Source organism: Myodes glareolus, chromosome 16 (assembly GCF_982192425.1).
Source record: "Myodes glareolus chromosome 16, mMyoGla1.1, whole genome shotgun sequence".
NCBI lineage: Eukaryota > Metazoa > Chordata > Mammalia > Rodentia > Cricetidae > Myodes > Myodes glareolus.
In genome coordinates, this window is record NC_142041.1 from 49,281,399 (window position 1) to 49,300,608 (window position 19,210).

A 19,210-nucleotide genomic window follows, 5' to 3' on the forward strand; every position below is an offset into this window, starting at 1 on the left:
TCTGTCTCTGCCTGGCTAGTTCTTGTTGCTCAGCAGCCTCTAATTATATTATTTTGCTGCAAATATTTTTTCTTTGTGGACAAAAGATGTTCTATTGGGGGCACATAGCATAATTTTTAATCCTTTGCTAAGAGTTTGAATTGAGTCCATACTTTAAATATTGAGAACCTTGCTGTGGTGAACACAGGAGCTCAAACACCTCTTTGCTATCCTGATCTCACTTACTGATGCTATTTCCTAAACATGACTAATTCAGCTTTTATAATAGACTAACTTTTAGAATTTTTTTTTGAGGTGTCACCTCTGTTGAGTAATCCTAGGTAGTATTAATTCAGTTCAATTGAAATTTATTTTGGTACCTACATGCTACAAATTTAACTAACTTCATTTAAATAATAGTACATGAAATCTTCCCCCCATTGTATAATTGTGTTATGACTCTCCTACTTTAAAATATGATAAATGTTAATAAGGATTTAGTTTTAGCTCTTACCATTTTAAAAGCTTATATGAAAATGTACAACTAAAACCACCAGATATCAAACAGTACTTATGTTTTACTGAACAAAACCTTTAGTATATAGCTAATATAAAGACTTTGTTTTGAACCCAAATTGCACTTTCATATTAGTGGATCTTCACCTTTCAACCTGGTTCTAAACTTTGTACTGTAATGTTCATATTAAAGGACAAGGAGCAGGAGTGGAGATAGAGCATTTCATAGGAAGGATATCCGAAGTGTGTGTGTGTATGTGTGTCTGTGTCTGTGTGGTGTGTGTGTCTGTGTGTGTGTGTCTGTGTGTGTGTGTGTGTGTGTGTGAGTGTGTGTGTGTGAGAGAGAGAGAGAGAGAGAGAGAGAGAGGCAGATTTAAAGCAAAAATAGAAAAATGTTTCAGAAAGACATTACTTTATTGAATCTGCGCTGTGTGCACAACAATATCATGTATTTTACTTCAATGAAGTTGTTAAACAAGATCTCTGTTTCCATGCACTATTATACAGTTATCAACACAATCAGAATCCCACTCATTGTCTTTTTAATTCATAAGTGATTAGCAAATGCTGAGAAGTCACCTTATCTCACTGAAACATGAGTTCCAACTCAGAGTAAATATTTTGGTAAACAATAATTCTGTCCTTGCATATTCAGCAGTGTGCTAAATTATGCATAATCTTGCATAAGTAATAAGTGAAGGTAGCTTAAATTCAGGATTTTTTTAAACCTGACCTATTTCTTTCAATGATGTTAGCTGTTTAAATCATGTATGAGCTTTCTGTAAGGCTTCAATGAGTAGCTCGGGTAGAGAAACTTCAGTAATAAATTTCAGGAGAAGACACGTTTTTTGACAGGCTTAATGCAACACATACAGAGTCTGGAACTCACACTCTGGGAATTTAGAGCAATCCTTGCAAAGCAGCTTTTCCCTGTTACATTAATAGAGAAAATGAAGTATGAAAGTCCTCAGGAATTACTGCTAGGTGTAATTTAAATAATTTACCAGAAGACAGTTCAGCACATGCATAGAACAGGGGCATACAGAGTTTGCCATAAGCAGTTTATAAATAAACTATATTCTGCTGAAGTAAGTCAGGCATAAATTATAACCATTCCTTTTGTGGCTGTAACCCGTTCTTCATTGTAATAGTTGTTCTGAAAAAAGTCCTGGGTGATGACCTTTGCCTGGAAATCACAGTCGCTGCTGCCTTTCACCTTGCTTATGAGCTGTCGTGTGGTTAATGGTTCCGTGGCTGTGAGATCAAAGTAAAATTACTGCTGCAAGACATAAAGAAGAACGTTTTACATCTCTAAAGAGAATTCTAGAAGAATCCCTTAGCCTAGTTGGGGGCAGGGAGAGATTTGTGTCTAAAGACCGTGGAGAAGATTCCGGTTGTTTAATGAAAGCTTTGTACCTCAGAGAAAAAGGGAAGGAAAAGATAGGTTTTATATCTCATCCCTTGAGTCTGATGCCTTAAATTACCAAACCAAAGTAAAATACTCTAGGCAAATATATAACAAAGACTCAAACTTATGCTGAAATTCTTTGTAAAACATATATTTCAGGTTAAAAAGCTGCCGTTCCACAGAGTTCAGCGCTGTCAAGGACCAGAAATGTGATGGAAGGAAAGGCTTTCCTAAAGTATATCAGGTACTTTGGAGAGAGTTTGTTCAGGATAGATGGTCTAGAATAGATGATGATAGATGGATAGATAGATAGATAGATAGATAGATAACAAAGACAAATGAGAATTGGGATTATTATCTGAGATTGCACAGTCTATATACAGTAGTAGAAGAGTGAACAGCATAGAGGATGATTATGCTTTCTTAGAATAAATTTTGTCTGCCTTCTTCCTATATTGCTCTGAACATTGCCAAAAATCAAATGTAAACACCAGGCCTGTCTATTGGAGATACTCAAAAAATTGGGTGAGATGTGGTCTGAACAGTCTGCCAAAGATAAACAGTCCTATGAGTGTGAGCAGAAAGCAGCTAAGCTAAAGAAGAAGTATGAAAAGGATCTTGCTGCAGTCAAGGGCAAAAGTGCAAAGAGCAAAAGTGAAGCAGGAAAGAAAGGTGCTGGTAGGCCAACGGGCTCAAAGAAGAATGAGGAAGGGGAAGAGGAGGAAGATGAGGAAGGGGAAGAGGGGGAAGATGACGAAGATGATGATGAGGAAGATGAGGAGAAAGAATAAATGGCTGTTCTAATATGTGTGGAGTTTATTTGCTCAGGCGACTATTTTGCTAAAAATGTGAAAATCAAGTGCAGCTCAACATTAGTTTCAGTATAAAAACTGTACAGAGTTTTGTATAGCTGATGAGATTCTTTGTAGAGAAAATACTTAATCTTTAAAAAGAAATTTATAGCTTTTTCAGGGGCTACAATTTACAGTTAGATTTTAAGCTTTTGATGTTGAATATTCCTAAATATTTAATGGTTTCTTTAATTTCTTATGGTAGATCAGCAAAATTCATAGGAATTTGTACTACCAGTAAATTTTGGGATTTTGTTTAAGATATTGCATTTTTCTTGTTTTTTTAAATGTAATAAAATAATATTTATTACTTACAAAAAAATTAAAATTCCTTTTAGTAAAGAAAGTGATTTCTGAGTCTTCACCTGTGCTGTAAAATTAAAATAGAAAGGAAGGAAGGAAGGAGAGAGAAGAAAACATTTCATTTCACCAACTGAGAATCATGGTGTTCCTTCGGACTTACACTTGAGTGGTGGTAGCTTTTGTGACATTATATGGTCTTAAGAGAGTTCACTGGTTTATGCTACTTGTGACAAACTTAGCACAGAATCCTAAAAACCACAGTGTGGCTATTATTGATTAGACTAGTCAATTTCAAATTACTTCTATAAAGTTCATTCATCACAGTGTGTATGCAACTTACAAACATCTCATAACATTGTACAAAACTCCCCAACATGTATTTGGGCTTATAATTGCCTGACGACGGACAAGAAATGAAGAGATTCTAACAGATGCATGCCTCTGATAAGCAAGGAAGACAAACAAGTATAAAACTGAAGCTGAAGATTATTGCCAGAATTACTTTAATTTTGCATGTGTAGGGACGGCTCAGTGCTAAAGAGTGTGAACTGACTTCCAGAGTACCCAAGTTCAGTTGCTAGCGCTGACATCAGACAACTAACCACTGCTTGTAATCCAGCTCTAGAGGGGTCCAGTTACTTTGACCTCTATTGGCACCTGTAATGGCAGAACTTACCTCCCACCACACACACACACACACACACACACACACACACATACATAATTAATAATAAAATAAAACATTTTAACAATGACAATTTCAATTTGACATGTAGCATTATTTATACAAGATGAACATAATAATTATACTCATGTAATTATTATAGTTGCAAGTCTCCCAGTATCTTTAAAGAATATTGACCGTCTTTCTGAAGTTTGGTGAGAACATTTAAGAAATCTGAGAAGTTACTTCTTTAATGTTCAGATGATATCACAAAGAAAACGTAAAATGTACATGCTATGTCACTAGTATTCCTGAAGCAAAACTATTTGAGTGTGGTGAATGTATGTAGTGTATATAGATAGGCTATTAGTATCAAAGCTGAGCAGGAAGGGAGAAGTGTCTACTTGCTTGTGCTGCCGGTGAAGCTAGCCTGTTGTGCACCACCAGAGAAATCCTAAGAGTCAGAAGATGAAAAGAAGTTATGAAACTATTCAGAGTATGAAATATGTGAGAAAAAAAGTGATAAGAAAACAGATTCCCAGCTGTATTATTTCAGCTTTGGCCAGTCTCAGTTGGTGCCCACTCACTCACGTTGGTGCTGCTGGTTACCCATTATTAATCCACGGCTAGAATCCATATTTATAATAGGATTCTTCTTTAATTGTTGATAGATTTGACACTTCTACAAAGGCCTAAGATAATTGTTTCTCGTAGAGAGTTTATCCCTTCACAATAGCTTCTTTACCATTGGTTGTTTATGTGTTAACACACTCAACTTGGTACTCGGATTCTAAGTCTGATACCGTCTCTCATAACCACTGTGCTAAAACTATTCAATCAGAGAAGGAAATCTGGTTAAACCATAAGCAAAATTATATACCAACTGACTGGCTCTCTCTCTCTCTCTGTCTCCTTCTGTCTCTGTCTCTGTCTCTCTCTCTCTCTCTGTCTCTGTCTCCTTCTGTCTCTGTCTCCTTCTGTCTCTGTCTCCTTCTGTCTCTGTCTCCTTCTGTCTCTGTCTCTGTCTCTGTCTCTGTCTCCCTCTCTCTCTCTCTCTCTCTCTCTCTGTGTGTGTGTGTGTGTGTGTGTGTGTGTGTAGTTAGTATGTGCATGGATGCTATATGGAAATTTTAATGGTTGTTTGTTTAGTCTGCTGTAATGAATTTATTCATCTAATGGAGAAATTGTGCACATATGGTACCCGGTTTTCTTGTAGTTTTCCTAATATCATATCTTAACTGGAACTGCAAGGAAATGATAGAAATTTACAATTAAGCAAATGGTTACATGAAATAATCTAAAATTAAATCCGACACCTCAAAATCTATAATATTTAACTAAAAGAAACTGCATAGTCCTCAGGTTCATGTTGGACTACACAATGATTTTCCATGAAAACTATTAATTTCATCAAAAGCAAGAGTTTAATACACACTTCAAATATAATTGCAATTTTTGTATGTATTTGTGAGTTTTGCTTGTATGTACATCTATGCATTATGTGTGTGCAGTGCCTGTGGAGGCTGACAGAGAGGATCAGATTCCCTGAGACTGGTTTTAAGATGGTTTTGCAGTCATGTAGGTGCTGGGAATTAAATACCAGTCCCCTGGAAAAGCAGCAAGTGACCTTAACTACTTAGTCATTGCTCTAGTCCTGAAATTCATTCGTTAGTGTCAAGAAATAAGATTTTATTTTAACTTCTGCCCTACTTTAGACTTCAAGAACTTTGCATAATTTGGCATGATGGTTGTATGACTCGAATACCAGCATTCAGGAGGGGGAATTGGAATGATCAGCATGAAATTCAAGCTGGCCTTGGCTACATGGCAAGGGCCAGCCCACTCTGACTTCATAGTAGGGCCTTTCTCAAGGAAAGAAAGAAACAGACACGTTAATGTACAACTATTTAATGTTAACTTTTTTAACTTTATCAATGTGTCTTACGAGGAAAGGAATTCAAAATCATAAGCAACAAGAATGTAAGTGAATATTATATAAATGAATCTCCCATTGTAGTTTTTCATCTGGAATGGTACATTGTAGAGAGTTAACAATATAGACAAAGCCTTCACTCCTAATGTTAGTGTAGCCCACCACTGCCAAAAGAGATACAGATCACTTTGGCCACTTTATGTCAATCAATTTTATTCTACCCTAATTATAGAAATTTCAGAATAGCAAACAATGCCTTATTTATTTATTTCTTTTCAAAACAGGGTTTCTTTGTGTAGTTTTGGCTGTTCCTAGAACTAGCTCTGTAGATAGACCAGGCCTGGTTTGAACTCATAAAGATTCACCTGCTTCTGTCTCTTGAGTACTGGGATTAAAGGTGTGCACCACGACTCCCTAGCATTTATTAATTTCTTATTTAAAGGCTTTTGACACAAGTGACTATGCAAATAGTTTCCCTTTCTGAGAGACTGCCGTGTATCCACTAATTATTGCTAACTACTAATTATTAATAAGGGAACTATTTTTTCAATCTGTACTGAGAGCTTTTTATATATATATATATAATGCTTTTCTTTGTTTCAAATTCTACTTAGAATAGCTATACAATAGAATACAATAAGTAAAATACAGTACTATTTGAACTCTATTCATTAATGATGTTTTTCATAAAAGCATATTTTATTATTGAATTGAACCTCTGGTGGATTAAGTAATGCCGACATGAGATAACTTCTAAATATGCAATTAATAGATTGTAGACCTGATTAAACAGTTTAGTTAAAAGAATTCCATTAACATCATTACAATGATATAGAAAATAATGGGCAAAATAGAGTCACAGACATGATCCTGACCTCAGGACTCAAATTAAAGTAAGAAAACTGTCATATTTCTCCATGGTTCACATTGGCATCACCTAATAGAACTCTGACAAAAGAAAATGTTTTGTCATTTAGTCTGTTGCCAAGAACATCTTAGAATATAATTAATACAATACACTTCTTAATGTGTCTGTATGAATGGATACAAGTCGTTTCTTCTGCTGTAAAAATGGTATCATTTCCGATGTGAAGATGGCAACAATTCTTTAGTAAAACAATCAGCTTAGCAGACAAAATGGAAAATGTCAGAGGATAGTGAACATAACCTGAGTGCCTGGGCAAAAAGAGTAGTGTTGCACATCATCACAGATTTAGTCTTAAAGAAGAAATAAAATATATGTCCTTGAAGACTTTTCACAACGCTTTCTGCCGTGTTATTTGTCAATGTCATGTAATATGTAATCCAGAGCTTAGCTTGTATCGTGTCTTGAATCCTAACCCTTTATCTTCTTGACCAATGAGATCTGGTGTTCTCTATGGCAACAGTTACCATTCACTGAATATATAAAACATTTGGAGAATGTGAACATGCAGGTTCTAACTCCACAGATGAGTGTTTATGCTACATATAATTGTTTTCCGAACACGTGTGAAAGTCTGGTTATCACAGAAAGAGGGGAAAGGATGGATCAATGGGGCAAGAACTTTATTTAAAAAAAGTAGTCTACAAGCATCCATTTAGCGAACATAATGGTTGAACATTATATCCAACATCTTTTTATTTCCATAATTAATTTTATGACTTGGGGGAAATGTTTTAGATGTTTTAGTTTTTTTCTGCACTGTCTATTCTAACCTATCGTCTTTATTTTGATATATTACTCATTTTCTTAAAGATTTTTGAAAGTTTGTCATATACTTAAGATATTAATCAATTATATTTCATCTGGCATAGATTTTTTTTGCAAATTTACTTAAATATTTTGCATACTTAAATATTTTATACACTTAAGTGTCTGTGTATATGACCAGGCCAAGGTTACTTGATATGGATGCCAGGAATTAAATCATGCCAGTAGGAGGGGCCAAAGCAAAATTCAAGCTGTGATAATTTTAATGAGAACAATTAGACTTTTTATACCTTTATCAGAAATATATCATAATGACAATTATTTGGGTCAATACAGTTGTTGTTGCCAGAACACAATGAAGTGTGTGAGTCATACAGGGTTCAAAGATTAATGTCTAAGATCAATTATCCTGTTAAGTTTCCAGGCTTTCTTATGTACTAAGGGAACATAAGAAGAAACACAAAATGGCCTGAAAGGTTCACTATCTGAGGGAATGCATTGGTTTCTCAGGAACTGTATGGTACATTGTAGCCCAGTTGCCAAGGACTCTTACCTGAAAAACTTATAGTAAATGCCTCTTCAAGTAACTAGACCAGACAATGCCTTGGTTACTTGCAATAATATATCTTTATTTTTTGCATATATATATTCTGTTTTCTACTGACTAATAGTTGTTACAGTGCTGTTAAAAATTTATGTCTACTTAATTTCCCTTGATCCTAGTTGTATGCCATACTTATCATTTTATGGCATATATAAAATAAATATATTTTAAGTATATATTTAGATGTGCCTGGTTAAGCTTTACCAGAGTAAAAATAATGACAATTTTGCCTCTTCAAAAGAGACTAATTTTGTTTTTCCATGGGTGATTACACATTCCCTAAATACTACCATTGCAAATTCTTAGCATCACCATTGTCTCTTCTTGATTGTATCATGAAAACAATTACTCCATACAGAAGCTGTGGTTTCAGAATGCTTTTCTTAGCATCCTGTACTTGTTCAACAATTTATCCCTATTTATTGTTAAGTAATATTTAACTATAAAGAGGAATAATGATGCTAGGAGAGCAGGAGGAGGTTGATTCCTCCCACTTCTGCCCAGATCACCGAAACAGCAGGATGTGAGCTGCCCCACTGAAAAAAGTACTGAGCCACATGGCTAAAATAGATCAGAAAAATGGGTTAATCAAGATGTGAGAGTTAGCCAGTAAGAAGCCTGACCTAATGGGCCAATCAGCTTTATAACTTACAGAGATCTATGTGTGATTTTATTTGGGGTTAAGCAGCTGTGGGAACAGGGCAGGACAGAAAGCCCCAACAAACAAGCAAGGCCCCTCACGTTACAAGGAATGATATTAAAAAAAAATTTAGCAGTTGATAGGCATTTGAGATGTTCTTTGGTTTTAGGAATCATATACAAGTTATTATATAACACCATCTATTGGTCTTTGTGTAAGCCACGAAGTAGAATGCTGAAGGAATGAGGCTGGGTTAGGAAACAAAAGTATTGTCAAAGAGAACAGAAAACCAAAGTTAAGATATTGAAAGACATCTAAGCAGGCAGCAGTAGAAGAATCTAAGCACTGAGAAACACAAAGACTTTCAGAGAATTGCAAACACAAACGATTAATAATGGCTTCCATGTGTTTGAAATATTTACTTGTTTGAACAAACTGCAGTCAGGAATTGGAAGGCATCCTCATATAAAACTATCATTTTGGCACCAGGCAAAGATAATGTTAAACTTATCCACAACATAAATATTATGAATACTGTGAGTGAAAGTTCAGAATTTGACCTTTACAAAAATCTAAGTTTCAAGTTAATGGGATAATAGTACCTTTAATGTGCATATTCAAAACTAATTAGAGTAATTCTAAAAGAAAGTTTGCTGGCCAGTTTTAATTATATTTTAGAAGCAGTGTTAAAAGAGAAAATTACAGGAAAATTAAAATATATATAATACATAATATGGTATATTATTAACAATAATAGTTTATAAAGGGCTAACAGATTGAAATAAAGTTCATGTAATAGGTTCGTGGGAAGGTACCTAGGAGGGGATGAAGGTGAAAAGTGATTCAATTATATTCCAAGTAGAAATATGTAAAATAGATAATAAACATACCACTGCCCTCTTTTAACAAAAGAGAAAAATATAAAGGGATAAGTCGTCAGGATGTGTCTCATGAAACTAATCTACCACAGAAAATCCCAGGATTTTCTTATCATTTTATTTGATATGTAAGCAAAAGGAGGTAGTTAAGAATTCCAATATTTTGCCAGAATAATGAGAATAATAAGAAATAATGAGAATAATAAGAAAATTGAAAGGCATAGATAAGGTAAGGAAAGATGTCTGGAGGCAGTTAAAGACATCATAAATCTATGTTGTCTAAGAAATGCTACAGGAGTGGTTCTGTATTATGGGATGGTCATCTGAAGTTTTATAGCACTTAAGATATGGATGGTTGAAAACCTGAAAGAGACAGCATAAAACATAAAATCTCCGTAGAAAGGGTTATGAGTGAAATCAAGAACAAAGAATGATGAACTTAGATGCTTCGGTCTCAAGATGTAAAGAAACTAGAGAAATCAGTGAACAGACTGGAAGAGTCTTCACTGGTACAGAAAATATAAGTGAAATAATATGTTAGGTTTCACAGAAGTATCTCCTACAATAAATGTCCTGGGAAAGTGAAGTGATTAAGAATTGACCACCAAATTTTGCACTGTGGACAGTATTCAATGAATTTCGAGATCTAGTTCCATACCATGGGAAAGAGATAATTTGAGAATATATATAGTCAAGTAGCCACTTATTTATAAGAACTAGTGCAAAAGGAAAACTAATAATCTCTAGAAATTGAAGTAACTCATCTGCTTTAATAGGAAAAAAGTAAAGTGACCTGGTCAAATTGTGACAGTTAGGTACAATTAGAGTTGTAATAATTTGTTTCTGTCTGCTTCTATTTTTTTAAGTGAAGTGCCAGCATGGTCATTAGCTAAGAACAAAGTGGAGGTGGGTGACGAGAGCTTTGAGAAGACTGGAGTTCTCAAATAATCTCCTGGGAAAATGTGATAGTTTCTTTTAATAGTCAACTGGATGGGGTTTAGAGTTACCATGGAAACAAACCTCTGAACATGTCTGTGACAGACTTTCTAAATGAGTATAATTAAGGTTGGAGACCCATCATAATTGTGGATGGTACCATTTCATGAGAAAGGGTGGTATGAGGTCTTAGAATGAATAGAGAGGGGGAAGTAATCTGAGAATCTGTTCACTTCTCCGATTTCCTGTCCTGGGGTGCTGTGACCAGCCACATCTTCTTCCTGGAGCATACTTTGCTTAGTTAGGTGGATTATAACTTTAAACTTAAATAAATTCTTCTTCCTTGCCTTAGCAATGAGAAATGTAATCAATGAAGAAAGTGAATGAAAGGACAGTCAAGTCAACAGAAGTATAAAAGCTTTGTGAGTCTTCAATGTAAGTTCTTAGAGTTTATGCTCATGAATTTAAACTGGATTCAACAATATACTCAGTAAATTGCTTTTTTTTCAGATACATTATACAACATTGCACTATTGAACAGGTGAGTAAATCATTTAACTATTTTTTCAAGCAGAGAAAAAAGTGAAAGAAGGAGAGAATCATCAGTGTCTAGAATATTCAAAGAAAGGAGATATTTGGACCAATGATTTCATTTATAAAAGAATCCAAAGTGGGTAGCTCTATATTTTCTTGCAAATCCATATTTACTTTCAGTATAGAATCCTTTCATTAAGAAGAGCAGGAAATAAGATAAAGGCAACTAGATAAATAGAATAGGGAAAGGATAAAGAGAAGGGTTACCAGGAGCTTTAGCTACATAGTAGCTGAATAATATAATTCCCACATATTTGTAATCTCCTGAGTGCTATGCATCATGCTTTTGCTTATACTTGCTTTTTTATTTCACTCCTTGAGAATTTCTTACAAAGAACATTGGCATGATCAGTTAGAATATCACTAATGATATTCTACTTTTGTCATTCACTTCAGGAAAAAGTTAAATAATCATTAGACCAATGTGATTGTATAATACAGTAATCATACTTGCCTCTGCTCATGTGTAAGACTGAATGAACACCTGATGAGAGCTTTGACTGTTTTAAGTCATAACCTTTTCATGTTCTAGGTGTTGCTAGGTTGGTTTTGGATACTTGATTTGGAAGGTTAGCCCTATGGCTAGTTAAACACCAACCCTTGTTAATAAAATTATGTGAACTTGTTTAGAAACATGGCAAGATTTTTTTGATGAGCTAGGGAAAGAAGCCTTGGCATAGAGTCATATCCCTTCCTGGCATTACTTAAATAACCTTTAATGAGTTTGCTCTGGGGATGAGTCACTGTTTCTGAGAATTGGAGGTCTTACAAAATGGTCACCTTGTTAGAAGGAAACTAAATATGTAATTCTTTCGTCACACCTCTATGATCTCAGTGTCTGCTATAAAGTTCCTAGGAAAGAAATTAAAAATAAAATCTACAGCTTAATGTTTTCAGTGATAAATATTCCCGGTGTTAACAATGGTAAAGTGCCCTGTTACAAAATGTAAGATTAATTTTTGTTCTAGTACCTTTATTCCTAAAGAATAAAAAAATTTCAGGTTTTTCATCCCTGGTTCAATCTTTTCAATATTGTTCTGTACAGTTAAATGCTTGCCTTTCATAATATAGGTGTTAGACTATGGGACTGTATCTGTCATTGTGTGTACAGAATAAAAGAGGGAGGGAGGAAGGAAAGAGAGGAGCTGATGAATGTTTGATAATGTTTTTAATCAGTCCCACCAAATAAACATTCCTTGTACTGTTTTGAAAATGAGCTTTCCCTATCATAGAATCTTACAAAGGGTAATGTTTTTCCTCCACTGACAATCTTAGTAAACTGGTTGGATAGTTAATGATTTTATAATAATCAGTAAATTCTACCACAAGAAAAAAAAGTGTGCTTTCTTAGTGAAGTTATCTAAATATGTATTTTACTTTGTCCTAAAATATTCACTTATAAACATACTATTCTACTTTTTTTAAAATTTAGAAATATTTTGTTCTCTACATATCCCCAAGCCTCTTTAATTGTCCTTTCCAATACTTGTGAAGTTCAGTAGTAAGGAAGAAATAGCATCCATAAGACATAAGCCATAAAGGCTTTTTTAATATTATAATTAAAAGTAGAAATTTTAATAAATTTGTTGTTACCAGAAATTAAAATCTTCCACTCTAGTGGAACTTTTATCAGAAAATGAGATAATAGTCACAAATTACAAGACCAGAAAAGCAATCAGTATTGAGGAAAGGATAATATAAAAAAATATTGTTGAAAAATATACAGGATAGAATATAAACCAATGGCTATGCTGTGTGCTAGCAATTTTTTTTCTGATCAATTGTAATCATGTAAACTAGACTGGACTGTGTTTCTTTAGTGTGAAAGGAAAGAATGTGCTCTTCTGCAGTGGATAAACTGAAATAGTCTTCAGAATATAACCAATTGGAACCTTTAGGGTGTCCATAAAGGGGTAGATGCAAAATAATGAATATTTTTGTTGTTGGCTGTATATGGTATATATGTGCATGTATGTGCTAAATGAGTAATTTATAGAAAAGAAGCTCTTCTTGCTTTTATTTTCATGCCTAATTTTTATTTTTACTTATTGAGGGCCAGTACCCCAACAAGCCAGCAAGTCCCAAGGAAAATCACACACAGGACTCCATAAGGTTATAAACTGATTGGCCCATTAGGTCAGGCTTCTTGTTAACTCTTATAACATATATTACCCCATTATCCTTATCTATGTTAGCCACATGGGCTCAGTACCTTTCTCAGTGTGACAGATTACATGTTGCCTCTTCGGTGGTCTACGCAGGAATGACCAAGGGAGCTTTCTCCTCCCTAGCTTTATCCTATTCTCATTGCTCCGCCTCTACTTCCTGTCTGGTTGACCCGCCTATACTTCCTGCCTGGCCAATCAGCGTTTTATTAAAATACATGATTGACAGAATACAGATAATTTTCCCGCACCATTTCCCTCTTTTTTTTTTTTTAAACAAAGGAAAATACCCATAGTCCATTTGTTGGGAATGTGGGCATAGTATTTCAGGCTACTTCCTGCTGGTTGGGGGCGCTGATAATCTTATGGGGACCTAAAGAAAATTTAGAGTTATAATCAAGTCCTGACTGAAGTATCCTGTGAGTCTTGATCATATCAGGCAGCAGTCTTGAACCTGTTCTGGATGAAGAACTCAGACATCTGGGCCATCTATTCCTGTCGGAGATTTTTCAGGTGGCATCCCTTGGTCAAAGGTGATTTTTCTTAACTCTGAATAAATCCAGAGTCTCTCGTTTTCTGTGGAAACAAAAGCAGAATCTCTTCTCCAAAGTAGCATACCTTTTGACTTTAATTTTGAAGCCAAGGTATTTTCAAAATACCTTTCTTGGGTTAGTTCAGCAGCATTTATAAACAACAGTCCTTTAGCAGCTGTTGCTCCTTTCTCAGCATTCAAAAAATTTAAAGAGAGCATAATGGCATACAGTATCAAGATTCTCTTTGTATTTTCCATCTTTGTGTGGCTTTACTTTAACCTCTATTTCTTTTATTTTTACTTTTACTTTTTGAGACAGGTTCTCTGTATATCTTTGTCCTGGAATAACACTGTAGACCAGGCTGTCCTTGAATTCACAGAGATCCTTCAGTCTCTGCCTCCCCAGTACTGGGCTCAAAGGTGTTTGCTACCACACCTTGAACTCAGAGATCTGTCTGTCTCTGCCTCCCAGGCATTGGGATTAAAGGTGTGTGCTACTACACCTTGAAGTCACAGAGGTCAACTACCTCTGCCCCTTAAAGTCTCAGAGGTCAATGTACCTCTACCTCCCAGGCATTGGGATTAAAGGTGTGTACCACCATACCCTATTTCTCCCTTTCTTCCTTTTTTATTTTTAATGACTTTAGCCTGCATATATTTTTAACACACTGTAAACTCTTTAGAGGTTTTTTTCATCTTTGAACCTCTCTTTACTGTATCTCTCTCTCTTTTTTGACTACATGAGTCTTTAAGGAGAAGATTAAAGCCGTGGCTTTGACGGCTAGATCCAGCCCATTTATTAACTTTTCAGCCTCAAGGTTGAAATACCAGCCAGAGCTGTGTTCACTGCCATAACTCTATGGTGTTTTAAGGTTCTTGCTAGCAAGAAAGCTGCAGCATTTTGCTCACAGACCACACTCAGTCGGACTGCCTGCCTGAAAGAGTCAGAGATTGCCCTGGCAGGACTGCCCAGAAAGCCAGCATTTTAAAAGAGCGCAGCTTTTTTCCTGCTATGGCTGAAAACCGAAGAGCATGCATTCAGTTTTTCACCAACACCATTTAAGTGTTTCGTGGCAGGACCTCTTAATGAGGTACAGGATAAATTGAAATAGTCTTCAGAATATAACCAATTGGAACCTTTAGGGTGTCCATAAAGGGGTAGATGCAAAATAATGAATATTTTTGTTGTTGGCTGTATATGGTATATATGTGCATGTATGTGTTAAATGAGTAATTTCTAGAAAAGAAGCTCTTCTTGCTTTTATTTTCATGCCTAATTTTTATTTTTATTTATTTACATTTTGGTTTTTCGAGACAGGGTTTCTCTGTAGGTTTGGAACCTGTCCTGGAACTAGCTCTTGTAGATCAGGCCTCAAACTCACAGTGCTGGAAGTAAAGGTGTGCACCACCACCACCCGGCCATGGCTAATTTTTATTCTATGGAGAAAATAAAATTTACATTCCCAAAATAAACAACATGGGAGAAATTATGTTCAAATTTTAAGCCTCTCTGGACTCTTTCCACATGTTAATGATTTTAGAAACTGAAAATGCAAAGACAAAAACAAAATGTGTAATCCTGGTGATGGGCAGTGAGGAAAGAGGTGGTTTTGACACTTGCAAAACTAAGTTACTAAAATATGTTTGGCACGATATGCATTTTAAATCACAGTAGCAATAACATTTCCTCAGGCATAGTGTTTAAATTTTACCACCAAGGAGTGTTGATACCCAGTGCAGTTGGCAATGAAGTCTGACCTAAGTATCACTCAACTCCAGATTCCTGTGTATTCTTTCACGTTGGAAATATTTTTTCTGGAGGACTTTGTGAACCAGATTGGTAAAGATGATCAAGGATCTATCAGAAAATAGTGCTAAATATCCATGTTCTTAAATATTCTGCTGTTTTACAATCGTCTTGATCCTACAAATTCATTTTATAGAAGCTTTATGGTGAACTTTGATTGGAATACTTAGGGAAAAACTAGTTTTTCTTCAATGAATGACCATGGTTACAGTTTTACCTTTTAAGTTTTATCTATAAAATTTCCCTTGAGCTCATCAACTCGGTTAGTTCCACCTTTCACCTCAGTCAAAGAATAGGTGCATGTTATGACATAATCAAAAGCCTGTATTCCCCAGAGAATACTGCTCAGTGGGTTCTCAGATTCTTTTAAACAGTGAAGAATTTGAAAGGGAGATATTATTTCTCCTCTTCCTATAAATATATTTTAAAACCAATCTATCTGAGGTTGAAAAAAAGTTTTTATTATCACCTATAAAATATGATTCATTGAATATTTTCTTGAAGAATTACATAAGCAGACAGGTAAAGAGGAATCTGATTTTTAGGAGACAAGATGAACTGAGACCATTTTAAAATAACTTTCTTGATAAAATGTTTACAGTCTGAAGTAGTATATACCACAAGATAGTTACTAAAATGTTTAGGAAATCCTTTTGAGCTTTTTAAAAACATGGTTAGCTATAACGTAAACACTAAATACCTGTGTGCAAAATTGGTACTAAACCGCTAAAAGTTTAAAAATTATGTATTATTACTTTTTGATAGTACAAACTCCACAAACCAATCCTTTAGTAAATGTTTAGATTTTCCAGAAAGCTTATATAGTCTCATATGTACATATTTTCACACAATCAATATCTTGCAATAATATGGTACCCTTCATGCAATCAAAGACCCTGTAGTGGCATGAAATTTTCATCCAAAGTCTACAGTTTACATTGAAGTTCACTGATAAAACGAAAAGTGATGGATATTTTTGAACTCATTGGCACAGGATAAGATTTCCTGGACAGAACACTGATATCAGAGGCCCTGAGATTAATAATTAATGGTAGTTCACGAAACTGAAAAGCTTCTGTACAGCAAAGGACATCATCACTCTGATGTAGGTGGATCTTCTGTATTTCTGTTGCTTTCATTGGTTAATTAATAAAGAAACTGCTTGGCCTGATAAGTCAGAACATAGGTAGGCAGGGAAAACAAAAAAAAAATTGAAGGAGAAGGAAAGCAGAGGCAGACAGTCGCCATGCTTCTCTTGCCCAAGATGGACACCGGTTGGACTCGTCCTGGTCGGTAAGCCACAGTCAAGTGGCAATACGCTTTAATAAATTGGTTAAACTAATATGTAAGAGCTAGCCAATAAGAGGTTATAACTAAGGTGCCAAGTAGTGTTTAAAATGAATACAGTTTCCGTGAAATTATTTCGGGTAAAGCTAGCCGGACTCCTTTTACAACATCACTCAGACAAAACAACAACCCAAAAAGTGAGAAAAGATGTTCTACCAACTATCCATCTGAAGGAGGTTATATCCAACTATAGTATATAAAGAATATATATAATATATATATATATAGTATATGTATATTTTATATAAAAATACAAAAAGTTGCACATTAGGAAACAACCATTATAAAGCTGTTTTTATAATTTATGAAATTAATTTTCAAATGTGGTATAGATCTAAACTGAGAATTTTGAATAGAGAAAACTCAAATGTCTGGGAAACTCTTAAAGAAGTGTTCAACATCCTTAGTCATCAAGGAAATGCAGTTCAAAACTGTTTTGAGATTTCATCTTACACCCTTTAGAATGGCTCCAATTAAAGCCATTTAATTGAATGTCTTCAATAAAAAAAATGACAGTTCATATGGCAATGGTGTGGAATAAGGGGAATACTCATCTATTTCTTGTGGGAGGACAAACTTGTACAACCACTATAGAACTCAGTATGGCAGCTTGTAAGGAATCTGGGAACAGAACCATCTCAAGATCCAACTGTACCACTCTTAGACATATATCCAAAGGACACTTCTTCCTATCACAGAGACAATTACTCAGCTATGTGCATTGATGCTCTATACATAATAGTCAGAAGTCGAAAACCACTTAGGTATTCCACAACAGAAGAATGTATAAAGAAAATGTAGTGTATTTACACAGTGAAATATTACTCAGCTGTTAAAAAATGAAATCATGAAATTTTCATATAAGTAATGGAAATAAAAAGTAAAATCATCCTAAGTGGGGAATCCTAGACCCCAGAAAGGCAAATATGATTTATTTTCACTGATATGCAGATATTAACTCTTAACTCAATTCAAAGCAAACTAAAATCTTTGGATATAGAGAAGTTATATATAGAGGAAAGGACTAGTGGGAAAGATGGATGTCTCAAAAAAGATATATAGACTAAGTGTGAGTAGATGTGGTAGGGGAAGCTTGAATAGAAGAATCAAATGGGTAGAGGGAGAGAAAAGGGAGATGAGAGAGAAAATATTGAAAGAGACAACTATTAATAAGGGTTATTCAAGGGGCTTTTGGAAATCTAATACAGTAGAAGCATCCTAGAATATATAGATATATAAAGGCTATCTAAATAAAATTGGAAAATAATAGGCAGAGACAGAGCACCAATAAGATATCACTGGTCACCAAATAAATCTTCCCATACTGGAAATGAGTTACATCTAATTGAACTGTGTTCCTAAGGGGTCCCATGGGAGTCACAATACAACCTGTGGTAGTTTGATTGCCATTGGCCCTTATAAGCTCATAAAGAGTAACACTATTAGGAGGTGCGGCTTTGTTGGAGTAGCTATGGCGTTTTTGGAGGAAGTATGCCATTATGGAGGTGGGCTTTGAGGTCTCATAGATGTTCAAGCCATGCACAGTGCCTCAGTTCACTTCCTGTTTCCTTTGGAATAAGATTTAAGAAATCCCAGCTCCTTCTCTAGCACCATTTCTGCCTGCATGCTTCTTTGCTTCCTGCCATGATAATAATGGGCTAAACTTCTGAAATGTAAGCTAACTATATCATTGAAATGTTACCCTTTATAAGAGTTGCTGTGATCATGATGCCTCTTCACAGAAAAAGAAAACCCTAAGTGACAACTACAACCCAGTCTGTTGCCAAGGCTATCGGTTGCCTCCCACAAACTGAAGGCAAAGCCTTAGTTGTGAAGACAACACCTAAACAATATATTGAACAGAGAGAAGTTGAGCTGGTACCTACATAGAGCCTTCAACCCTACTGTCTGGTATTCCTGAACCTGAAGATATTCTGCACCCTGCCAAAGGGGAAACATAAACACCATCTCAGCTATAAACCTTTGGATCTATGGTGTTCTTCTTGCAAAATATGCTATTGCAATATAGGCACAAAGCTTTTGGGAGTAAGCAAACTTTATCTGATTTGATTTAAGCTAACTCCACAAATATCTATGTAGGATATTGCCTGCATGACCAATAACCTGAGGCTAGATAGGCCAGAAAACTAGAAAAAGACTAAATTTTACTCTTCTACTAAGGAACTTAGGAGACAATTAAATCTTATTGGCATTCTGATACATTCTAGATCAGTGTCATGCACTGTCACCATCAGAGATGCATCCTGCTACAGTGATAGAAACACATTCAAAGATCTACATACAGATATTACACAGAGAGTAAGACACCTTGAAACACTCCCTCCTAAATAGGATTTCTC